Consider the following 5,024-nt stretch of genomic DNA (forward strand, 5'->3'; position numbering starts at 1 on the left):
AGAAGATCAAGAGAAGTAGTATATATAGGAGTAGTTTTGAACTATAGAGGAGCTCGGCATTTTGGAGAACTACCCTCTGTATATTTACTTTTCTGCACTTTCAGCTAGGGATGTATTCTTTTCTACCATTTTCCCTTTCTTGAGCTATGAACAACTAAACCCCTTTCATTGGGTTAGGGAGCTCTGTTGTAATTTGATGGATCAATTATAGTTTTCATTCTCTTCTTCTTTCTTCTCTTTTGATTTACTAGAAAGCTTTCGATCTTAATTCAATTGGTTAGTTGTCTTGGAAAAGAAACTCTCCATAATTGGATCTCCTCTGAGCCTTGGAAAAGGGATGAGGAGATCATGCTAGAAATGCTTTCTCATGTTGGACCAAATTGGAGTCTGGGCGGATATAGCGACATGTAATCCTCCCAACACTTTGATTTGGAAATACATGTGGTATAATCAGTGACCACACTTCATCTCTTCTCATGAGCAATTAAATCAAAGAATTGGGCAATTGTTCAAGCTTAGAGAGATTGGGTTGCCAAGGAATTGGAACCCAATCACTTAAGATTGCCAAGGAGATCAATAGATGCTTTGATTGAGGAAGAGATGAAAATGAATTTGATCCAGAGAATACAACATCTCCTGAGCCCAATGAATTCCCCATTTATGATCTTACCCATTCTCTTTACTTTCTGCCATTTATTTTCATGCTCATTTTCCCAAATCCCCATCTAAGATTCTGCACTTTATTTTCTGCTATTTACTTTCCCGCCATTTAATTTTCTGCAATTCTCAAACTACATTTTCTTTAGCTCAACTAGCATACTCTTCCAACTAAAGTTGCTTGACCAATTAATCCCTGTGGGATTCGACCTCACTCTATTGTGAGTTTTTACTTGACGATAATTCGGTATACTTGCCGAAGGGAAATTTGTTGAGAGACAAGTTTTCATGCATCAAGTTTATGGCGCTGCTGTCGGGGATTGATTTTGTATCAACAATGATTAAGTTGGAAGCTCACTAGATTGAGCATTTTTTTCCTTTGTTGTTTACTCTATTCAGTCATTTATCTTCATTTTCTTTAGCTTCTTCTTCATCCGCTTTACCCTCTCTTTTTTTCTTTCTTTCTTTGTTATTATCTACAATTCTGCTCACTAACCCAATAACTGTTTGATAATTTGCATCACTCACACTAACAATCACTCTAACAAGAATAATCTCTTCATTTCATCTTTTGATGTGTGCTTTGTTAGTTGTATGACAGGGAGAAGAGGGGGAGCTTCAACTTCCTTTGATTCAGAACCTGAAAGTACCCTCCGGAGACTAAGGAGGGAAGCAAGAGGGAAAGGAGTTGTTAGTACTGAGGAAGAGGAAGAGTACTTTAAAACTAATATGGAAGAGAACTTGGAAAACAATCATGAAGGAGAAGCTCACAACCATGCTAGAGAAGGCCCTGCAAATCATGCTGGGCAAGAAATGAGAGTTCTAGGCTCCTACATCAATCCAAATCCAGGAAACTGTGAAAGTAGCATCCAGAAGCCCACCATACATGCCAACAACTTTGAACTAAAACCCCAGCTCATCACCCTTATTCAAAACAACTGCTCATTTGGAGGAAGTGCTCAAGAAGACCCCAATCAACATCTAACCATCTTCCTGAGAATTTGTGACACTATGAAGTCTAATGGAGTCCACCTAGATGTCTATAGGCTGCTTTTGTTCCCTTTTTCACTCAGGGACAAGGCATCCAAGTGGCTTGAATCCTTTCCAAAGAAGAGCTTAACAAATTGGGAAGATGTGGTGAACAAATTTTTGGCAAGATTCTACCATCCTCAAAGAATTAATAGGCTGAGAGCTGAGGTGCAGACTTTCAGGCAACAAGATGGTGAGACTCTCTATGAGGCATGGGAGAGGTTCAAGGACTTAACAAGAAGATGCCCACCAGATATGTTCAATAAATGGGTTCAACTTCACATTTTCTATGAAGGTCTTTCCTATGAGTCAAAGAAGGCTGTAGATCATTCATTAGGGGGCTCTCTAAACAAGAAGAAAACCATTGAAGAGGCCATAGATGTCATTGAAACAGTAGCTGAGAATGACTATTTCTATGCCTCTGAAAGAAGTAATACTCGAGGAGTAATGGAGCTGAACCACATGGATGCATTGCTAGCTCAAAATAAGATGATCACCAAGCAGCTAGCAAATCTCACCAAAAAGGTAGAGGAAAACCAAGTTGCAGCAGTCATCACTTCATCACCATCTCAAGAAAGAGTGAATATAGGAGAAGAAGGTGACTGGGAATAAGCCAACTATGTTGGAAACTCACTTAGACAAATCCATAACCCATACTCCAAAACTTACAACTCTGGATGGAGAAATCACCCCAACTTTGGTTGGGAAAATCAACAAGACCAAGGTCAAGACTAGAGACGCCACAACCTCAATTCCAACAACAATGCAACTCACCAACATACCTCACAGAGATCCTATCAACACCCACCTAACCACCCTTCTCACCCACCTAACCCCAATCCACCATCACTAACAAACGATAGACTTTTAAAAATTGAGACTCTACTTGAAGATTTATGTAGAGAAGTCCAAGACAACAAGGTGTTTAAGGAAGAAGTGCGAGCCAATATCAAAAACCAAAGAGAAATCATCAAGAGACTGGAGTCCCAAGTAGGGTATCTATCTCAACAAATTCCCAAACCCATTGATGGATTTCCCAGTGACACGGAGAAGAACCCAAGAGGAGAAACAAAGAAAGTAAGGTGGGAAGAATGTAAGATGATCACCACAAGTGATGAGAGGAGTATGAAGGAAGTAGAACACCTCCAAGACAGTCAAAAGGGAAACCAGGAAGAAAGAGACCATGCACCCCAACCTACACTCAAGGAAGAACTAAAGAGAAGGGAGATACTGAACCCATATGCACCCTTTCCCCAAAGGCTTAAAGGTGGTGTAGCAGGGAGAATGTATTCAAGGTTCCTCGACATGTTTGCATCTCTTGATGTAAATATACCATTTATTAAAGCCCTCCAGCAAATGCCTTCCTACATAAAGTATATAAAGGAGCTATTAGCCAGAAAGAGTTCATTGAAAGGTGGACAAACAATAAAGATAAAAAGGGATTGTAGTGCTCTCATTCAACCAGGGCCACCCACAAAGAAGAAGGATCCAGGTAGTTTCCACATTCCCTGTGCCATAGGAAAAACAATGATTGATAAGGGACTCTGTGACTTGGGAGCAAGTATCAACCTAATGCCTCTATCCCTCATGAAAAAGCTTCAAATTAATGAGCTAACACCCATAGATGTAATCATCAAATTGGCTGACAAAACTCAAAAACAGGCACTAGGAGTGGTTGAGAATGTGTTAGTAAAGGTTGGGAACTACTTCCTCCCTACAGACTTTGTTGTCCTGGAAATAGATGAAAATCCTATTCACCCCATCATTCTGGGAAGGCCCTTATTAGCCACAGCTAGAGCACTCATAGATGTGGAGCGAGGAGAGCTAGTGCTGAGAATACATGATGATCAGCTCACCTTCAATGTTTTCAACCTCTCACAAGAAGCAGACCATGATAACAAAAAGTCAGAGGAAAAGCAAACAAAAGAGCTGACGGCAGAGCTAAACAAGGGAGCACAAGCACCACACTTCATGACTCCTATGATTAACAACCAATGTGATCAGAAGGAGCAACAGCCAAGTGTAATCCAAAAGGAACCAGACCCACCAGAGTCATATGAGATGGGCATTTGGTGGACGAAATTGTGATCCATATTCTTTGTATTTGTATGAAATCATTATTATGGCACCGGTTGAATTCACAACTCCGTTCAACTAACCAGCAAGTGTACTGGGTCGTCCAAGTAATAAACCTTACGTGAGTAAGGGTCGATCCCACAGAGATTGTTGGTATGAAGTAAGCTATGGTCACCTTGTAAATCTCAGTTAGGCAGATTAAATTGGTTTATGGTTTCGAAAATTAATAATAAACTAGAAATAATAAAAGGGATAGAATACTTATGCAGATTCATTAGTGGGAATTTCAGATAGGCGAATGGAGATACTGTATGGCTCAAGAACGCCTACTTTCCTATTGCTTCAACTCAATCCTTCTTACTCCTTTCCATAGCAAGCTGTGTATAGGGGTTCACCGTTCGACGATGGCTACTTTGTATCCTCTCTGGAAAATGGTCCTCTGCGCTGTCACTCGCATGGCTAATCGTCTGGAGGCATCACACTGGCCGAAGGCTACATCCCATCCTCGCAGTGAAAACTACGCTCACGCGCTCTGTCACAGCACGGCTAATCACTGGTTGGTTCCCGCTCCTGCTGGAATAGAATCCCTTGATTCTTTTGCATCTGTCACTAACGCCCAGCACTTGCGAGTCTGAAGCACGTCACAGTCATTCATTACCGGAATCCTACTCGGAATACCACAGACAAGGTTAGTCTTTCCGGATTCCCAGGATCCTACTTGGAATACCACAGACAAGGTTAGACTTTCCAGATCCTCATAAATGCCGCCATCTATCTAGCTTATACCATGAAGATTCTGTTGGGGAATCTAAGAGATACACATTCAAGCTCGGTTGCAAGTAGAACGGAGGTGGTTGTCAATCACGCGCGTTCATAGGTGAGAATGATGATGAGCGTCACATAATCATCACATTCATCATGTTCTTGGGTGCGAATGAATATCTTGGAATAAGAATAAGAGAGGATTGAATAAAAAGTAGTAGTAATTGTATTGAAACTTGAGGTACAGCAGAGCTCCACACCCTTAATCTTTGGTGTGCAGAAACTCCACCGTTGAAAATACATAAGTAAAAGGTTCAGGCATGGCCGAATGGCCAGCCCCCTGAGTGATCAAGAGACCGAATAATCAAAGGCTAAACAGTCAAGAGATTAAACTGTCAAAAGATGTCTAATACAATAGTAACTTATCCTATTTATACTAGACTAGCTACTAGGATTTACATGAGTAAGTAATTGATGCATAAATCCACTTCCGGGGCCCA

At 40.9% G+C, this 5,024-nt stretch overlaps 1 non-coding gene across 1 annotated transcript; it reads right to left on the reverse strand.

Annotated features, from left to right (window-relative positions):
• Positions 1 to 1,839: 1,839 nt before the first annotated feature.
• LOC130983362 (small nucleolar RNA R71) lies at positions 1,840 to 1,946 on the reverse strand. Its single transcript, XR_009087358.1, has one exon. It is a non-coding gene; the product is annotated as a small nucleolar RNA R71 (small nucleolar RNA).
• Positions 1,947 to 5,024: the final 3,078 nt, after the last annotated feature.

The sequence above is a fragment of the Arachis stenosperma genome, chromosome 5 (assembly GCF_014773155.1).
Source record: "Arachis stenosperma cultivar V10309 chromosome 5, arast.V10309.gnm1.PFL2, whole genome shotgun sequence".
Lineage (NCBI taxonomy): Eukaryota > Viridiplantae > Streptophyta > Magnoliopsida > Fabales > Fabaceae > Arachis > Arachis stenosperma.